Source organism: Tenrec ecaudatus, chromosome 13 (assembly GCF_050624435.1).
Source record: "Tenrec ecaudatus isolate mTenEca1 chromosome 13, mTenEca1.hap1, whole genome shotgun sequence".
NCBI classification, from domain to species: Eukaryota; Metazoa; Chordata; class Mammalia; order Afrosoricida; family Tenrecidae; genus Tenrec; species Tenrec ecaudatus.
In genome coordinates, this window is record NC_134542.1 from 14011263 (window position 1) to 14032848 (window position 21586).

The window sequence follows — 21586 nt, forward strand, 5'->3', positions numbered from 1 at the left end:
AATAAATGGCTCTTTACTATGCTAATGTGATATTTACAGAAGTCTTCATCATGGTTTTCCAGCCCAAAGCTTCTAGAAGCTTTAAGATTTCATCGATGAAGGTCAGCATTTTAACACACAAACTTTAATATTTAGAAAAGTGGTTTGAGGGGCTGGCTGCAATCCCAACTACATGGACAGCCCACCTTCCCCACAGAAGAATTCAATTGAGAGGACAGCACCAAAGCCATAACTCAGGGAGAGGGACATGTCTGATAAGAGCACACAGGAGCAAATGAAGGGGGAGGAAGAGAGAATGGAGCACATCCTGGCCCACCACGCCCCAGGACGATATTCCTAGTCAGAGCAGCCAAAGCACAGAGAGGACCTTAGGGCTGGCCCCACTATGTCCCTCACTGACCCATAGCACTATGGGGGACAACACTGGAGACACAGTGTGAGAATTGTGCCCAATCTGATCCCACCACACTGAGGTGAAACACTAAGGGCGTGCAACAGAACAGCAAGAGGAACAGAGCAACAAAGTCCCCAGGGAATACTAAAAATAGACTGGGTCCAGAGAGTGGCACCCCATCGGACTTGACTGGAAAACACTCATAAAGGTCAACAAAGAGACGAACTATTTACAGGTTTCTCTTTTTTTGTCCTTGGTTGTTGTTTTGTTTTCTTTTGTTGCTTTGCTTTGCTCTGTTTTATTTTTTGTGCATATCATGATCTCTGCGGGTCTATCTAGATAAGATAGGCGGGAAAAACAATCTGGAGGAGAAAACAATGGGACCGACAGTTTACAGTCCTGGGGAGACATGGGAAGGGGGAGATGGGGGAGAGGAAGTGGGTGTTAACAATCCCAGGGACAAGGGAACAAGTGATCCAAAATCAATGGTGAGGAGAGTGTAGGAGGCCTGGTAGGGCTTGATCAAGGGCAATGCAACCGAGAGGAATTCCTGAAACCCAAATGAAGGCTGAGCATGATAGTGGGACAAGAGGAAAGTCAATGGAAATAGAGGAAAGAACTAGGAGGCAAGGGGCACTTATAGATGTCTAAATACGGGCATGTACATATATTTATATATGACAATGGGGAAGTAGATCTATGTGCATATATCTATAGGTTTATTATTAAGGTAGCAGAAGGACGTTGGGCCTCTACGTAAGTACTCCCTCAATGCAAGAACACTTTGTTCTATTAAACTGGCATTTCATGATGCTCATCTTCCTGATATGATTGCTGAAGACATGCATAAGCAAATGAGGTCAAGAAAGCTGATGGTAGTTGGCTATATAAAGATATAACATCTGGGGTCTTAAAGGCTTGAAGATAAACAAGCGGTCATCTAACTGAGAAGCAACAAAACCCACATGGAAGAAGCACAAAAGTGTGCGTGATCATGAGGTATCGATAGGATCAGGTATCAGAAATCAAAGAACCAAAAATCATATCATTGTGAATGAGGGGGAGTGCAGAGTGGAGACCCAAAGCCCATCTGTAGGCAAGAGGACATCCCCTTACAGAAGAGTTGCAGGGAAGAGGTGAGCCAATCAGGCTCATCTGTAATATAGCAACGATTAAACATACAATTTTCCTCTAGTACATTTTTTTTACATTTTTAATACGAGAACATTTATTGCACAACTAAATGTTGAAATCCTTAAGATGAACTTGATGCTGCAACCGCTGCCCTCTTGGGTTTAGGAGTTGTTCCTTCACGGAATCCATGTCTGAATCTGCGGTAGACAATTTTTAAGTGTCTCATTCAACCAGTACCGGTGGTATTTCGTCTTTTAGCCTTGGCACTCCAGTTATACTTTCTCTTGCGCTTGGCTGGGTATCCACACTTGCCACAGGTCGACTTCTGGAGATGGTAGGCCTTGGAGCCACAGCGGCGGCACAAGGTGTGCGTCTTATTGCGACGCTTTCCGAAGGATGACGTTCCCTTCGTACATAGTCAGCTGGGGGCCCCAGGGAGTGAGGATGCAAGACGATTCAATGGGCCCAGACAAACAATTCCCCCTCTAGTACTTTAATGCTTCCTCCCCCACTATCATGATCCCCATCCTACCTTACCAACTGGGCTGGATCAGAGCATGGACATGGGTACAGATCAGAGTTGGAAACACAGGGAATGCAGGACAGATTAAACCCCTCAGGACAATAAGCAATACCAGGAGGGTAAGGGGAAGGTGGGGGGAGAAAGGGGAAACTGATCACAATGCTCTACATATAACCCCCTCCCAGGGGGGCAGACGACAGAAATGTGGGTAAAGGGAGACAGTGGTTGTGGTAAGACATGAAAAAAATGATAAATTATCATGGGTTCATGTGGGAGGGAGAGTGGGGGAGGGGGGAAATGAGCTGATACCAAGGGCTTAAGTAGTAAGAAAATGTTTTGAGAATGATGATGGCAACAAATGTACAAATGTGCTTGACACAATGGATGGATGTATGGATTGTGATAAGAATTGACGGGCTCCCAATAAAATGATTAAAAAATAAAGAATAGACAAAGCACCCACTGAGCAGAATTCTTTACAGTGCTACTGTACCAAACATTGATTTTTCAGTGTGAGTCACTGATGGCCAAGATTGAATCTTACGGTGTTCAGCTATTTGATCATTGGTATAACAAAAAATAATATTTATTTAAAATTATGTTCTACTTGATATTTTCTTATGGCTACATACTTGTATTTTATATTAATCACTGTTAAGTTAATGAATAACTTCCTGTTTTCAACTCAGATCTTTATTTTATGATTACACCTTTTAGATTCATGCTCTTAAATAAATTTTTAGGCCTGAATCTTGTTTGTATGATTGATCAATTTCAGACAGAAGTAGTTGCATGAGTCTTAAAATTCTTCATTTTTGGCTTTATTGGTTGGTTTGTCAATTTGAAAACAGTCATATTATCTGGATTATAAATGTCCTTGATTTACAGGACTTTAAAAATCATTTTATTAAGGCTCATACAACTCTTATCACAATCCATACATACATTAATTGTGTAAAGCACATCTGTACATTCATTGCCTTCATCATTCTCAAAATATTTGCTCTCCACTTACACCCTTGGCACCAGGTCCTCATTTTCTCCCTCCCCCACACTCCCCTCTCCCTCGTGAACTCTTGATAATTTATAAATTATTATTTTGTCATATCTTTCCCTGTCCAACGTCTCCCTTCACCCCCTTTTCGGTTGTCCGTTCCCCAGGGAGGAGGTCACATGTAGATCCTTGTAATTGGTTCTCTCTTTCCAACCCACTCTCCCTCTCCCCTCCCAGGATCGCCACGCACACCCCTGGTCCTGAAGGTATCATCAGGCCTGGATTCCCGGTTTTTCCAGTTCCTATCTGTACCAGTGTACATCCTCTGGTCTAGCCAGACTTGCAAGGTAGAATTTGGATCATGATAGTGTGGGGCTGGGGGGGGGGGGGGAGAAGCATTTAGGAACTAGAGGAAAGTTGTATTTTTCATCGTTGCTACATTGCATCTTGACTGGCTCATCTCCTCCCCTAGACCCCTCTGCAAGGGGATCTCCAGTAGCCAACAAATGGGCTTTGGGTCTCCACTCTGCAGTCCCACCCTCATTCACTATGGTAAGATATTTTTTGTTCTGATGATGCCTTATACCTGATCCCTTCGATACCACGTGATCACATAGGCTGGTGTGCTTCTTCCATGTGGGCTTTGTTGCTTCTGAGCTAGATGGCCACTTGTTTACCTTCAAGCCTTTAAGACCCCAGATGCTATACCTTTTGATAGCCGGGCACCATCAGCTTTCTTCGCCACATTTGCTTATGCACCCATTTGTCTTCAGTGATCATATCATGGAGGTGTGCACCCAATGATATTTTTGTTCTTTGATGCCTGATAATGGATCCCTTCAGCACCTCATGATCATACAGGCTGATGTGTTCTTCCATGTGGACTTTGTTGCTTCTGAGCTAGATAGCCGCTTGTTTACCCTCAAGCTTTTAAGACACCAGACGCTGTATCTTTTGATAACCGGGCATCATCAGGTTTCTTCACTACATTTGCTTATTCACCCACAATCTTTGGCGATTGTGTCAGGAAGGTGAGCATCATAAAATGCCAATTTAATAGAAGGAAGTATTCTTGCATTAAGGGAGTACTTGAGTGGAGGCCCAATGCCCTTCTGCTACCTTAATACTAAACCTGTAATATAGGCACATAGATCTGTTTCCCCATCCTCATATATAAATATATTTGCATATGTACAAGTCTTTATCTAGACCTCTATTAATGTCCTTTGCCTCCCAGATCTTTCCTCTATTTCATGCTCAGTCCCCACCTGGGTTTCAGCAATTCCTCTTGATTACATTACCCTTGAACATTCCCTACCAGATTTCCCACACCCACCTCACCACCAATTTGGATCACTTGTTCCCTTGTCCCTGGGTTTGTTAACACCACTTCCTTTCCCCCCACCTCACCCTATCCTGTGTCTCCCCAAAACTGTCGGTCTCATTTTCTCCTCCAGATTGTTCATCCAGCCTATCTTATTTAGACAGATCTATGGAGATAATAATGCACAAAAACAAGACAGAGCAAAACCAAGCCACAATATACAAGAAAACAACAACAACAACAAACCACTGACAACAAAATAGAACAAGAAAGAAAAGCTTGTAGTTAGTTCAAGGATCGTTTGTTAGCCTTTAGGAGTGTTTTCCAGATCAAATCCAGGGATGCACATGGTAGACAACTGGGGAGGAGGTGGGAAAAGGGAAAAAATAATGAAAATAAGGAAGAAATGGGTAGTGGGGGCACAGGGCACTAACCCACCCAAGGGGAGGGTATTATTTAAATCTCCACAGGGAAAGAGGGACCAGATTCAACCCAGTGCCCCAAGTTGTGAATGCAACATTCCTGTATGGAGTAGGGAACCAGTGGAGAGGGTGGGGGGCTGCCCCCAGTACCAAATACTAAGTGCACACCTGCCCCTCCCCCCAGAAGAATTTGTTTCATAGGACAGCATTGAATCTGCAGTTCCAGGAGAGGGACATATGTGATCAGAGCACACGGGAGCAGATGAAGGGGGAGTAAGAGAGAGTGCAGCACATCCTGGCCCACCAGGCCTTGAGGACGATGACCCCAATTAGAGCAGCCAGTCCACAGAGAGGACCACATGGCCAGCCCCATTATGAGACATGACATCCCTCACTGACCTATGGCCCTGCGGGGGACAGACCCGGAGACACAGTGTGGGAATTGTGCCCAACCTGATCCTGCCACAAAGCCAAAGCACTGGGGAAGTGCAGTGGAACAGCAAGGGAATGGAGCAGCAAGGTCCCCAGGGAATGCTGAAGGTGGACTTTGGGGCCAGGGCATGGTGCCCCAAAAGGCTGGACTGGATTTATAGGACATTTTTGTATAGAGGAAGCATCTTTGAAAATGAAATAATCTTTTTTTAACTTAATTTTCTTACGACTGAGAAAAGATTCATATTGGACTCTGAGCAGCTAGAGCAACAAACTAGAAAGAATGGAAAGCATCATTAGAACAATTAATTGGGTTTTCTTAGTATCTTGGAAACAATTAAATTACTGACATTTTAGCTTTTCGAAAATAGGCTCCTCACTGAGTCAGGGTAATAATTGATACTTGTGGTTCAGTTCAGTATATGGAGAAACTCAGCATATGGGTCATAACCAATATTGAAGCTCATTCACAGTGGTGACAAGAGAAAATGACATCACTAAAATTAGGCAAATGCTAGCAATTATTGCTAGTTCCTGAAATTATGAGTCATTGACACCAATATTATGCTAATTAAACTTTCAAATTGGACCTGGTGTAAATATTCCACATACTTTGAAAATATACATTTTAACTTCATTGTTCAGTTGATGTTAAGGAGCAGAGTGAGTTTATATTTTACTTCCAAATTGAAATAAGCAAAGAAAATGAGTTTCACCCCAAATAAGTGGGTTATATTGGTGGCTTTTATGGAGTTTTCCTTTACAGTGTGATTGAAAATAAAACATCCTGGCCTGTTTGTTGCTTCATGGACTGCAGTGTACCAATCCAAGCAAAACTTGACTTTTTGGTGATGGCAGCCTTGCTGTACGGTGTTAAAATGCTCCGCCGTCAACAGAAAGGTTCTCAAACCCAGTCACTGCTCCATAAGAGAGGAACGGGGTACTTGGCTCCACAGACTTCCAACCCTGGGAACCTTAGGGGCTGTTCTCTATCTTCAGAATCAACATAAACAAGTGCCTTGGTGACACAAGCAATGCAGTCTTGCTGTTTTTCTTCTTACTGTTGTTTGGAAAGAAAACAACAACGACACCCAAACACAGCCATTAGAGGCCTGTGGATCACACTTCTGCTCTGGTATTGGTAAGATCACGATGGAATTGAGTTGACTGGGCATCACCTAGGTAGGTTTTTTATGGTGTGTGTGTGTGTGTGTGCGTGTGTGTGTGTGCGTGCGTGTGTGTGTGCGTGTGTGTGCGTGCGTGCGTGTGTGTGCGTGCGTGCGTGTGTGTGCGTGCGTGCGTGTGTGTGTGTGTGCGTGCGTGCGTGCGTGTGTGTGTGTGTAACAAGGTGACTTCAGACAGCAGGACAAAGTCAGGATCTTTTCATTGTACTATCTTTTGTTAGGCTGGGTTGACTAGAAGAACAAACTGAGTGACAGTCATGAATGTGTAAGAAAGAGCTTTAGACAGTAGAACCATGGTACTCAGCCCCATCAGTACTCGACATAATTGGATCTTGATGTGAAATGTCAAAAAAATTTTGCTTCAGAGCTTGAACAAAACATCGGAATCCACCCAAACACACGTGATTTTTGTAAACAAAAGTAGTTTGTGTGTTTTGGTTACTCAGTGTTAGTTGGCGTTGTTAGTATGCATTGTTTAAACCTTTTATGGCTGTTTTTCAAGCGTTTTGCAATCGTTTTTGTGGCTTTTGGTACTGTTTTTAGGTAAAAAATTTGGGTCCTTAGAAAGAGTTTTTGAAAAGAATTATCATGATAAGGAACTGGTTAACCAAGTTATCAATATTGTTGATGATAATTTAGTAAACCCTTTTAGAAAACAGTTAAGGAAACGCCAACAGTAGACCACATTAGGCAGATTTTTTTTTCTTTTTAGAGAAAGCCAGCCAGGTCCTAGTGAAAAAAGGCAAAGAAGAGAAAAAAATGAAAAGCAGCTACTGGTTGATTTTATGGAAGGGGGTTCCCCTTCCAAACTACAACTCTTTCTCCATCCCTCCTCTCCACATCCATGTCCACAGATCCAGATCCTCATCAATCTCAAGGTATGGCCCATACTGCATTTGTTAAAAACTTTTAATGTTGTGTTTCTTATTTAAATTATACTATTTAACTCTGAATTTATTTACTTTAAAGTGTTTGTGTAAAATTTTTCATATAAAGGCAAGGTTAAAGTAAAAACTTGGTGGTTGAGAATGCATTCATCCATTTTCAGTTATTTCTTATGGGAAAATTTGATTTGGAACTCGACTGCATCGCCTTTCTACACTCCTTGAGGAGCAGATTAGCATCGAGGTCTGGGGTTCTATTGTATTTCAGGAAAACATCGCACCCTAGTCCACAAGTCTGATACTAGTCCATAAGGCCCAATTCAGACCCTTGAAGCCACATGCAATGAAACAGAATGCAGCAATATCAGAGGCCAGTGGGTGGGTGCCAAGTCTTTTGGATGCAATGGTGGTGGTCCCATGTCCAGGGCTCTGGCCACCCTCAGGGTCTGCCAGCAGGAAGGTGAAGGCAGAGAGATGGGGAAGGTTCCCAGGGTCCTCCTTAGGAGGAGGCCACCCCCACAAAGAGGCATCATCAGGCTGTGACCTGTTTGACAGAGTAGACTCCACCATACACTTTTATATCTTTGAGTTGACAAGAAATTATGGAACTACCACGTATCTCAACTTTCCTCTAGTTCTTAAGTCCTTTCTCCCCTCCCACTATCATGATCCCAATTCTACCTTGCAAATCTGGCTGGACTGGAGGATGTACACTGGTAGAGATAGGAACTGGAAACACAGGGAATCCAGGACAGATGAACTCCTCAGGGCCAGTGGTGAGAATGGTGATACTGGGAGGACGGTGAGGGAGAAAGGGGGAACCGATTACAAGGATCTACATATGCCCTGGGGGGCAGACAGTGGAGAAGTGGGTGAAGGGAGATGTCGGATGGTGTAAGATACGACAAAATAATTATTTATAAATTATCAAGGGTTCATGGGGGTAGGGAGCAGGTAGGGAGGGGAAAAATGAGAAGCAGATACCAAAGGCTCAAGTAGAAAGCAAATGTTTTGAGAGTGATGAGGGAAACAAATGTACAAAAGTGCTTGACACAATGGATGTATGTATGGATTGTGATAAGAGTTGTATGAGGCCCCAATAAAATGATTTAATTAAAAAATCTAAAAAAATTACTTGAGTAAAATTTAAGAAGACTAAAGGAAAGAAAAGACACAAGGGCACACACAGTAAAACCTCCCTGGCATTGAGTCGATGCCGACTCATAGCAGCCCTGCCAGACAGGGTACCCTGCTGCTGTGAGTTGCCGAGACTGTAACTCTTTACAAGCCCAGAAAGCCCCATCTTTCTGCCAAGGAGCTGCTGGTGTTTAGAACTGCCCACTTGGCATTTGGCAGCCTAATGTGGAACTGCTATGACCTTCGTGCTTGTGCATGCACACACATTGAAAACATGGAATGACATGTTATATGTATTAAACCCCAATTAATGAAAAAAGAAAAGAAAGTTGGAGAACATGCAACCAGGAAACAAACAAAGCAAGAGCAGTGGTGACCATACTGATATGAGACAAAATGACACTATGAATCAAAGCTATTGCAAGAGATAAAGAAAGATGCTAATAAAAAGGTTCTTTTAACAAGGCGCACGGGCTTTTAAAAGGTTGTACAAAAATGGAATAAAGCGATCCTGGAATTTATCCACAGAGGATTGAAAGCATCCTTGTATGTGCCTAACAGCAGCAGCAGCAGCGAACGGAAGTTATGTCTATCACACTTATAGCCACAGTCTTTGTAACTTGTACCCACTGACTGGGTGGGACCCTGCAAAGGGGTAGAGGCTCCTCACTAAAAGCATCGGTCAGTTTTCCCATTCCACAAGGTATAAATCAGCACCTGTCTGTCAGTTTGTATGACTGTGGTGGCTTGTGTGTTGCTGTGATGCTGGAAGCTATGTTGCTGGTATTTCGAATGCCAGCAGGGTCACTCAAAAGGACAGCAGAACTTCCAGCCCAAGAGCAGACGATGAAGAAAGAGTAGCCTGTCTATACCTAGAGAATTAGCCACTGAAAACCTCATAGGCAGAATAAAAACTAATCAGGTATGAACATTTCATGAAAATAAGCCGAACTTTACTGGAGACAGTGCTAGAAAATGAGCCAAAGGAGCAAGGACCGATTTCTTCAGTTAAACCTGAGCAATTATGGCCACATTTTGTGAATATAGTTCAATGCCCACGCTAGTCTAGTCATGCTACTTCCCACTTGGAAGCTTTTGTTCATTCAGTCCAGAACATTCCTCTCTCAGCTCTTTCACGGCGGCTTCACCATCATTTCGGGTCCAGCCAAATGCAGCTTCCTATGAGATCCTGACAATCACCACCTTTTCTAACGCAGCTCCTGAGCGCAGGCAGTGAGTGGAACATTATAGTTGCCTTTGGAATCTCTTACTAAATTAACGCACAGTTAAAAGTGGGATAAAGCAAAGGCTCCCATGCCCTGAGTTAAAGCAAAACCATCCACCAAGAAAGGACAAATATTGTATGTGATCACTATTATAAAGTTAAGGAAACCTTCTTTGATAATTATCAGGGATGAAAAAGGACTGGAGAGTCAGTCACTAACTGGGAAGCAGGTACATATTCAGTTGGCTGAAAAAGAACGGCAGTGTACAATAAGAGAGGGGTCAAAATATGACTAAGACAAAGGAGATACATGCCATACATAAGAAGAGGGAGGACAACACAATATGACCAAGACACAGGGGACACCCAGAGATGCTCACAGTGAAAAGACAACCAAGGCACATACCTGCCCATCCTACTCACCGTGACTGTGCAGGCCAGAGTAGAGCAGCCCCTGGGGCTCAAAGACTGGACATCTTACAGGGATAGAAAGGCTCCTCTTTCTCCCTCAGAGCAGGTGGTGGTTTTGAACTGCTGAATTTGTGGTTTGGAGCTTAAAGGGTAAGCCACTTGCTATGAGTAGGAATCGACTCAAGATGGCAGTGAGCTTGAGTTTTACATAATCATACAGTAATAATAAATAATACCCATAAGCAGATACATAGGTAGACATCGATGCTGCACAGATTTGGGAAGAGAAATCGAAGTGTACTAGTGAGTATGTATAACAGCTTGTTCAGAGAGTAATAGGTCTGTGTGTGCTGCAAGTCTATCTAAGAGTACAGTAGAGCATACAGCGCAATGTTCTGAAAACTTCTTGGTCATCACCCAAAACCCGAGGAAAGAGTAACTGGACGTGGAGGATTTAAGACCACAAACATTTCCTTCGACTGGCACAATGCAGTCCGCAAGGGCATGCTCTGCATCCTACTTTGGTGAGTAGCAACTGAGCTATTGAAAGCTTTCAAGGCTTGTCTAAGAAACCTAGAAAAATCAAAGAATTAAGGAAACAATCCAGCTGAAGAACTAAAGGACCACAGAAACCAAAACCTCCACTCTCCTGAGATCAGAAAAACTCTGTGGATTTCTCTGATCAGGATCACAATAAAACACCCTTATGAGAGAGAGGAGACAGAGCGGAGAGAGAGAGGAAAAAGAGAGAGAGGAGAGAGAGAGAGAGGAGAGAACAAAATTCAAACTCATAAAAGGACTATGAGTGATGCATGCCGCTGGATTGTACAGTTGAAGATGGTGGAAGGGGTCAATTTTATGTTATATCTATTTTACCACCAATGAAAGCAAAAATTACGTGTCCGATGATCAGCCACAGAGGCCTGGGCAATGTCATGATGTCAATGGGAATCCAGGAACCACACCCTAATCTGACATATCACAATAGGGGGCCACCCAGTTATCAGAAACGACATAGAAATCACAAAGCCTGGTGAATTAGTAATCTGCAAGGGCATTTTTACTTTCTCAGACATATTTAATTAGTAATAACGGATGCAACCAAGAGGCTGAGTGTTTTCGATGATCAGGGGGAGAGATAGGCCTGCATTCACGGAATCTCAGGCAGTTTTACCTGGACCGCAGATACCAAGAGCCTAGGAACCCTCTGCTTCCCGAGAAACACAGACTGCCCACACAGCCAAGTCATAGCGTAAGTTGGAGGGTATCCTTTTTTTCGACCATTCTCATTCTTACTCCCTGTCCAATTTTGTCCTTCCTGTTGTTAGGTGTCCTTCTGTCAGTTCCGACTCCCAGTGGTTTTGTTTTCTTTACATTGAGTTTCGATCCAACATACCCTGGAGATGCATTGATAATGAATGGCAATTGAAATGCAAATGTTGGAAACAAAGAGGATTGAGTAATAGTTGGGAAAACATGGTCTTGGTGATAGAAATGAAGCTGGGGATCACATCAGATTTTGGCAGGATCAACGACTTCTTCATTGGAAATCCATTTTTTTCAACAACACAGAAAGGATTGGGCACATGGGCTTCTCCAGATGGAACACACAGAAATCAAACTGACGACTTCTCACAGCTAATGATAAGATCAGTGGCTGATGGTAGACCAGACCTTCATTTCCTCATATGCAAGTACAGCTTGAAACTGAAGCAAATGTAAACAATTCCCTTTTAAATTTAGGCAAGGTTAACTCTGAAAATGTTCCTCTGTCGGGAAGCTGAATATTTGAAAATTCAAATGATAAGAAAAAAAAAAAACTGTAGGTGGAGGTTCGGAGTAGGAGCGATGACTTTGATTAAAAAGATTCACATGAAACTTCCTATAAATAAAGCATAGTTTTCATGTATTATAATTTCACATAGAAACAACAGTTTCCTGAACAAATTTAAGGAAAATTACATACATATTAACATGTTTTCTATCCAATTTGAATTTTAAACCATGAAGATGATTCTTCTCAAGGAACTAGGAATGGCCTTTTGTTAAAACTGTTCATCAAAGGTACCTGGATGTCATGTGAAATTTCAGCCTGCATTCACAGAGCAAGAGCAAGAATCTGAGATCTGTCTTCATGTCACCAGCTTATCTGTCCACCCAATATCTTTGTGCCCCCATCCCACGTGGAAAGACATATATTCTCACTTACTTGTTTGCACTTATAAACTGTTTATTTTTTGAAATCAAGCAACTAGAACGATAGCTAAAAAGGGGCCTCAGAAGGTTGTGGAAAATCCAATTTCATGCCAGAGGCTTTTGTCCTTATTAAAATACTAAGTAAGGGTTGCTTTTTAACAACCCAGAGAATGTGATTGGTGTCAGTGAAGTTATCACTTTATTAGATGAGCCATAATTCCTGGTGCCATTTATGATGACACATTGATAGTCACTGAAGGTTTCACGTTCTTCTTTCTAGCTGTGACCCCCAAATGTGACTTTTCCATTCGAAGTCACTAGCTTCAGGTAAGGAGGTGACATTCAGTAATTCTATCATTTCTATGATAACCTATCAACACTTTCAAGCCTGGATTTCCTTTATTAATCTCTCTATAGGAGTATGCAAGACTTTTGACTAAGTGGATAACTGTGTTAGTCTGGGATGACTAGAGAAACAATTTCATAGGCATTCGTATGTGCGTAAGAGAGAACTTTATATCAAAGAGCAATTGTACATTAATAAAATCTGCTGCAAAGGGCATTTATACAGGTCTAGACATAGAGATGTACGTATACAAATATATTTATATATGAGGATGAGGAAATAGATCTACGTAGCTATATTTATAGGTTTAGTATTAAGGTGGTGGAAGGATATTGGGCCTCCACTCAAGTACTCCCTCAATGCAAGAATACTTTCTTCTATTAAATTGGCATTTTATGATGTTCGCTGTCCTGACACAATGACTGAAGACAAAGTGGGCGAACAAGCAAGTATGGTGAAGAAAGCTGACGGTGCCCGGTTATCAAAAGGTATAGCATTTGGGGTCTTAAAGGCTTGAAGATAAACAAGCGGCCATCTAGCTCAGAAGCAACAAAGCCCACATGGAAGAACACACCAGCCTGGGTGATCATGAGGTGCCGAAGGGATCAGTTATCAGGCATCAAAGAACAAAAAATCATATCATTGGGTGCACACCTCCATGATACGATCACTGAGGACAAATGGGTACATAAGCAAATGTGGTGAAGAAAGCTGATGGTGCCCGGCTATCAAAAGGTATAGCATCTGGGGTCTTAAAGGCTTGAAGGTAAACAAGTGGCCATCTAGCTCAGAAGCAACAAAGCCCACATGGAAGAAGCACACCAGCCTGTGTGATCACATGGTGTCGAAGGGATCAGGTATAAGGCATCATCAGAACAAAAAAATCTTACCATAGTGAATGAGGGGGTGGGGTGCAGAGTGGAGACCCAAAGCCCATTTGTCGGCCACTGGAGATCCCCTTGCAGAGGGGTCTAGGGGAGGAGATGAGTTAGTGAGGGTGTTATGTAGCACCAATGAAGAATACAGCTTTGCTCTAATTCCTAAATACTTTCTCCCCTCCTCCCCTACTATCATGATGCAAATTCTACCTTGCAAGTTTGGCTAGATTAGAGGATGTACACTGGTGCAGATAGGAGCTGGAGGCACTATGAATACAGGGCAGATGATACCTTCAGGACCAGTGGTGTGAGTGGCGATACTGGGAGGGTAGAGGGAGAGTGGGTTGGAAAGAGGGAACCAATTACAAGGATCTACATATGACTTCCTCCCTGGGGGATGGACAACAGAAAAGTGGGTGAAGGGAGACATCGGAAGGGCAAGATATGACAAAATAATAATTTATAAATTATCAAGGGTTCATGAGGGAGGGGGGAGCGAGGAGGAAGGGGGAAAAAAGAGGACCTGATGCCAAGGGCTTAAGTGGAGAGCAAATGTTTTGAGAATGATGAAGGCAATGAATGTACAGATGTACTTTACACAATTGATGTATGCATTGTGATAGAGTTGTATGAGCCCCTAATAAAATGTTTAAAAATAATAAAAAATAAAGTTAAAAAATAATAAAGGACTTTATAAAAGAAAAAGAAAATCTCCCAGCCCAGTCCAGATCAAGTCCATAATTCCGATATTACTCCATATGGCAATAATAGTCCATAAATTCCTCTTTAGATTCACACAGTCATGCAATGATGCTGAGTGCAGGAAGATCACAGGCCTGTGCGTGGAAAGTCTTGCGAATCCAGTGGTGGTAGAAGCATCTCAGTGCTAGTTGGGTCTCCAATGGCTCCTCTAATTCGAGGGTTGTGGCTTCATCAGTGTAACTCCATGTGGCTTGTCAGCAGAAAAATGAAGCAGAGTGTGTCTTCCACCTCCAGGAGGGAAGACAGGAGTTCTCAGAATCCTCAGCAGGAGGCCATGCCCACACTGAGACCTCATTGGCTATGACAGGCTAGACTCCGCCCCTTCACAAGTTTACAGGAAATTATGCTACTGCCACAATAACAAACTGGAAAGGCTTCAGCAGGATGGGAAACCCAGAACAGTGTTCTGTTCTGTTGTGCACAGGTTCGCTGGGTCAGAAACCGATGTGATGATTCCTAACAGCTACAATCATGGAAGTAAATTGATGTTCACACATGAAGTTTTATTCTAGCAAATAAATTATTTGGTATTAAAATTAACTCCATGCATATCAGTAAGAGATTATATATATAATTTAATAGAATAGAATATAGAATAAATTCTATATATATAATAGAATTTAAACGTGAGTAATTTAGGGAAGTCTAGGATATGAGAATTTACTCTTTTGTAAATAATGTTGGAAACTCTGTGAATCCAGTGATTGAGTATTGAAATTAATCTTATCTCCAGTTTTCCAGTTATATCCATCTGGCTGGTATGTAATCAATCAGTCCACATCTGGTTGAACAGATACCTGGGATCTATCGCGTTTATTCTGGGCCCAGCTACAACCCAAAGCTTTAGTAACTAAAGCTGAAAGAGAGAGCAAGTGTTAGAAGGAAGTTAACAGATTCTGCTGTAGTTTGAACATTCTGTCTCTTAATGGCCTTATTTATTATATGCGAACAGATGGCTTCCAGAACGTTTCTATCACTCAATACTTCTGCAAGTGGTGTGAGAGAGAGAGCCTGCCTCATCAGATCCTTGCCTTCACCGAATACTAAAATAATTTTTGCTAGTTTGATAGGAGAGAAAATAATACTCATCTTTGAATTATTTTTACAATAGTAAGTGTTAAATATTTGTCTATATTTGCTGATCATTTGTGTTTCCATTTTGTGAAGTCTACATTCTTTTCTCCTTTAACAATTAGATGGTTATAGCATCATACGGGGAGAGTGAAATTTCACTCTGTAACATCCTAAGTTCATAGAAAACTACATGATGGAACAAATGCCCTTAAAAAGTAAATAACTAAAATATTGCTTAATGTTCTTAAAACTGGGAAACCTAGGTTCCAACAGAGCTTTCTCTGAACATAGCAGCAACCCAGGAAACATGACATGTAGCATCATTATAAGTCACAGGGGATTTCTTAGTGCCTTGGGAACAAATAGCTGACAGTCCAGCCTTTTAAAAAAGGGCCCCACTCTGTGTCCCAGAAGGCATTTGATCATTATGGTTCCGATCATGGTATCGAGAAAGGTTACCTGGATGGGTGATGGAAAGCAGTCACAGTTCCTTAATAGTGACAAGAGGAAGTCACGTAACTAAAATGAGATAAATAATTGTACCGATTGCTAGTCTCGGCATTTTTGCATCACTGTTGTCCAGATTATGTTAAATTTTTTCTTTCATTTTTGTCACAAACAAAGTGTACTTATAGTTATTATAGAAATCTGAGCCCTGTCAGTCTGGGCTACTGCAGTCATAGGCATGGCTGGGCTGACCTTGTCAACTTGCAAATTAAAGCAAAGAAAACAAAGCTCACCAGAAATAAGTGGGTTACATTCTCTGTTCTTATGGTGACTCCCTGGCAGTGGTCCAGATAAATATAGAAAACTTGGGTCTATGGATACTTGTTCCTATTAAAATGAGTAAAGTAAAATAAGTATAAAATTGCTGCTTAATTTTTTCTTACAAAAACAAAACAACACCCATTCTAAAAAAGTGATACAATCTGGGTAAAATCTCCTTTAATGTTTGAACTCTTCATAGTTCAGCCGATATCATTCATCATTGCAGCTTAGACTTCGACACCCTTGATAGGACCTGGTCTGGCCCAATAGACTGGGGGCTCTGAGTCAGGTGCTACTTTCCTTGCCTCTTCTACAGAGGCCAACGATGCCCTAGTTCAGTCACAGATCAGAGTTTGCAGAGCATGGTCAGAAGTCTCTGGTTGTTGGTGGCTTTTCTTGGCATTCTGACAAAGCCCTTTCATGTGGTTTCCTACAGCTGTCATATAAAAGTGAGGTCATTACCAAATTAAAAGAATTCCATTTTATAAATGGTAACGATTAAACCATACTACACATGTTCATTTCTTTTTGCGTTCTCACATTGCTAGAATAGTTTGGAGTGCTTGCAAGGTGTCTGGCCACTTGTAACAGTGAATGTCCGAATGCAGTGAGAGGGGCTTCCTCTCTCATTATCGAGATGCCAAAACTTCCAAAACACTAACACACATTTTCAAAAGACTTCAGGTAAGCAGTTGGTTTGGGAGAGAGGATCTAAACCTGGGCACAGTCTGGTTTTTGCTTGAATACAGCATCAGTGGCATTCCCTTATGTGGTCTATTTCTTTGGAAAAAGATTTAGATCATTTTGCTCTTTTTAAATATTGTTTCAGTTACCAGCTTCTAGATTATATATGACAAATGGGTGTGCCCTGTGTAAAAACAAAACAAACAAAAGACTCTCTGCCATCCAGCGGATGCCTTATCATAGTGATCCTATAGAACCAGGTAGAGCCATCGCAGGGTGCGTTTCTGAGACAGCAACTGTTTATGGAGTAAAGAGACACCTCTTCCTTCCATGGAGTGGCTGGTGGTTTTAAAGTACTGACCTTTCGGATCAGAACCCAATGTGTAACCACTATGCTACCAGGGCTCCTTGGGCCTGTGTGGCTATGTTTAAATATGCTCAGAGTGCAAACCAGAGGGCAGGGAAGGGTGCATGCCACTCTTAGGGTCCTTCAACCACCAAGTGTTACCCTATAGCAACCACCCCACCAAGGAGAAAAAGGGTAATTTTTCCATTTCCATGATCTAATGAATTGTGAGGTTTTCTGTAGGGTTGAATTACTTTAAAAAAATTAAGCGTGTTAATGAAATCTTTCAGTAACTAGATAAAGGTGTTTCCATGCTGAGATTTTCCCTCTGTTGGATAGCAAAGTCTGTTCTTTAATATCTGGACTAAGGATTTCCAGGGTTGTGGAAGAAGTTCTTATTTGAAAGTAGGATACTCTTTGGAAAAGAGAATTTGGGAAAAGAAGATAAACGTTAAATGAAGCATAAAATACCATGGCAGTTGCCTTTCCTTGAAGAATGGAACTACACACACACACACACACACACACACACAGAGAGTGGGATCTAGGCAGTCGAATGCTTTACTTGGTTCTTAGGCTGAACTGAAGTCAGTTCTGACTCACAGCAGCCCTGTAAACAACCAACTGAAAGACTGCACACAACCAACTGAAAGACTATACACAACCAACTGAAAGACTGTACACAACCGACTGAAAGACTTTACACAACCGACTGAAAGACTGTACACAACCAACTGAAAGACTATACACAACCAACTGAAAGACTGTACAGAACCGACAGAAAGACTGTACACAACCGACTGAAAGACTACAAAAACCAACTGAAAGACTGTACACAACCGACTGAAAACTGTACACAGCCAGCTGAAAGACTGTACACAACCGGCTGAAAGACTGTACACAACCGACGGAAAGAATGTACACAACTAACTGATAGACTGTACACAACCGACTGAAAGACTGTATGCAACCGACTGAAAGACTGCACACAACCGACTGAAAGACTGTACAGACTGCCCTGTTCTCTGTGATCTTCATGTTATCGTAACCCCTCTGTCAGGTCCTTGAGCGTCTTATGTTTTACTGTCTGACTCTACCAAGTATGATGTCCTCTTCCAGGGACATAATATGCTCGAAATAGTTGAGACTAAGTCTTGCCATCTTTGTGTTTAAGGAACCTTCTGCTGTACTTCTTCCGAGACGAATTTGTTTATTTTGGGCCAAATCAAAACACTCACTGCATCTACACAATCCTGACTTGTAGCAACCCTATAGGAGAAGGCAGAACTGCCACTGTAGGTTTCCAACACTAATTCTTTATCTTTATCAGAGTAGAATGCCTCATTTTCCGCTCACATGTCCTTGGTATATTCAATTGGGTTCCCTAACACCACAATTCAAAGGCATCAAATTTTCTTCAGTCCTCCTGATTCATTTTGAAGCTTTTGCATGCATTTGAGGTGACAGAAAATACCATGGCTTGGGTCAGGTGCACCTTAGCCCTCAAAGTCACGTCCAAAGGGCTTACTAAGCAGGGTGCATTGGAGACATGACTATAGAAGATCAAGGGCATAAACCTGACTTGAACAGTTAAAACGTTGTCAATTGATCCCCCTTCTGACGCATGATGAATCTGATCCGGGTTTCAACAGTTTCTGTATTTTTGTTTGTTCATATTAGGGTTTAATCTCAGAGGTGTGATGTCCTTGGGGATCACCCCTTTGAAGTTGTGTTTTATATTTTTCTGGTTTTCAGCCCATGAAACTCAGGATCGATGAACCTATTAGAGTCTTGTGCAGTAGACTTACCCATAGTAATGTCATTTTATCTCTTGACTGCTGCTCCCAGGAGCATGGATTGTGGACCCAAGCATGGTGAAATCCTTAACAATTTCAATCTTTTCTCCATTTTCCATGATGTTGCCTACTGGTCTAGTTGTGAGGATTTGGGTTTTCTTTATATTGAACTGTAAGCCACACTGTAGGCTGCAATCTTTGATCTTCATCAGCATGTGCTTCAAGTCCTCTTCACTTCCAGTAATCGACATTGCATCATCTGCATAGCACAGGTTGTTAATAAGCCCTCCTCTAAGCTTGATAGCACATTCTTCATCATATAACTCAGCTGCTCTCATTATTTACCAAGCATCCGGATTGAATAGATATGGTGAGAGGATACACCAGATGCACACCTTTCCTGGTTTTAAATTAGGCAGTATTCCCATATTCTCTTTTCACATCTGCCCCTTGATCCATGTACAAGTTCTCATTCAAGTGTTCTTTCCATAGTCTTTGTGGTCCACACAATCAAAATCATTTACATAATTAATAAACACAAGTAAACATCTTTCTGACATTCTCTGCTTTTAGCCAAGATCCATCTGACATCAGCAAGGGTAAGCCTTGTTCTCCACATCCACTTCTGAACTGGTCTGAACCTCTGGCAACTCCCTGTCCATCTACTATTGAATTATCTTCAGCAAAATTTACTTTCATATGATATTAATGGCTTTGTTCTATAATTTGAGCATTCTCTTGGGTTACCTTTTTTTGGAATTGGGCACAAATACAAGTCTCTTCCAGTCAGGTGGTTAAGTAGCTGCTTTCCAAATTTCCTGGCATAGACCAGTAAATGCTTCCAATGCTTCATCAGCTTGTTGAAATATTTCAGTTGGTATTCCATCAATTTCTGGAGTCTTCTTTATGGTTAATTTTTATATGCTTCTTTCTGAAGTGGTAGAATGTTGACTAATTCTTCAGAAACCTTAAAAAATTTTATTGGGGCTTCTTACAACTCATATGTCCATATATCAATCATATCCAGCATATTTGTACAAATATTGCCATAGTTCTTTTCAATACATTTACTTTCAATTGAGCCCTTGAAATCAGCTCCTCTTTTTTGTCCCCCTCAACCTTTTTGGGCCCTTGATAGATTATAGATTGTTATTAATTTTCAAGTCTCATACTGACCACTATTACCCTCCCCTTCTGGTTTCTGATGTTTATCCCCCTGGATGGGGTTGTATGGTTATGTGCCATTCCTTGTGATTGATATCCCCTCTCTCCAAACCTCCTTCCCCTTCCCCTACCCTTTTTGTGTTGCTATTCACATTCCTGTTCCTGGGTTCCGTGTGTCTGATTTTTATCTCTTACCTATGCCTATGTACATGCTCCTGTCTAGTCCAGTGTGGGAAGCAGTTCAGGGGTCATGATAGTGGGGGCGAGGAGGCCTCAAGGGATCAGAGTTACATTGTGTGATCCATTGGTAGTCTATGGCACCCTGATTAACCCATCTTCTCCCTGCAACCCCTCTGTGGGGGGGTGTTCCATTGTCCACAGGTGGGCTTTGGGTCTCCACTCCAACCCCCACCCCCATTCTCACCAATGAATTTTTGTTTGTTTGTTTGTTTGTTGTGAATCTTCTGCTGCCTGCTGCCTGGTCTCGACACCTCACGATCTCACCGGCTGGTGTGCTTCTCCCATGTGGCCTTGTTGCTTCACTTTTGGAAGGCCGCTTGTTTAACTTCCAGTCTTTAAGACCCCAAATGCTATATCTTTTAATAGCTGAGCACCAACCTCTGTCTTCACCATATCTGCTTATGCACCCATTTTGTCTTCAGCGATCACGTGTGCAGGGGGTGGGGGAAGGGGAGGTGAGCATCACAGAATGCTAATTTGTTAGAGCAAAGTGTTCTTATATTGAGGGAAGTTAAGAGCTGAGGACCAAGGCCCATCTACAGCCTCAGTTTATTGCCTTATAAATATATGTACATAGGCCAATACCACAATTGTTATGAATTAATGTATTACATAAGTACCCTCTGCTGTCAATCTCCCTATCTATACCTTTGCTTCCTAGAGCTTACCTCAGTTTCATTTTGCCTCCTCCAACCCCACCATCATTTTCCCCCTTCTTCCATCTTTTAGTACTTCCTCTCACTAGCTGGATTGGTGTTGCTCTAATACTCACAGGGTCTCTTCAGCTTTCTAGATGTTGGTTTCGATTCCCTGGTTGTTCCCCTGTCCATGACTCTGGCTGCTCACCACACCCTTCTCCCTGCCTCCTCCTTCTTAGACCTTCCAGGGCCATTGACTTAGTTTCTTCAGCAACGTTTTAATTGATAGAGAGTAAGGAAGAGGTACATATTGTCTGTTTATTAATATCCCCCGCAGTCAAATATTAAAGGATGGATAAGGCCAACTTCTGGAAACTTGAAAGAATTTGCTTTGAAGAACCACAATTTTATTTTAATGTCTCATCTCCACTGCGATGTTGTTCCTGACTCCGAGAAACCCTCTACATAGCCAAGTGAGATCACTCTGTGCCAAACCCAGGATTGGAAATAACCTGGACAATTGTGATCCAAAAGGTGTTCATAGTTGGCCTCTGTCCTACTTTGACTTTCCAGAAGACAAATTCAGCGGTTTACAAGACTTACCAGCAGGGGGTGCCACTTCCTTAAATT

The 21586-nt window shown here is 42.0% G+C and overlaps 1 pseudogene; it reads right to left on the reverse strand.

Annotated features, from left to right (window-relative positions):
• Nucleotides 1-1622: 1622 nt before the first annotated feature.
• Nucleotides 1623-1940, reverse strand: LOC142424302 (large ribosomal subunit protein eL37-like; annotated as a pseudogene).
• Nucleotides 1941-21586: the final 19646 nt, after the last annotated feature.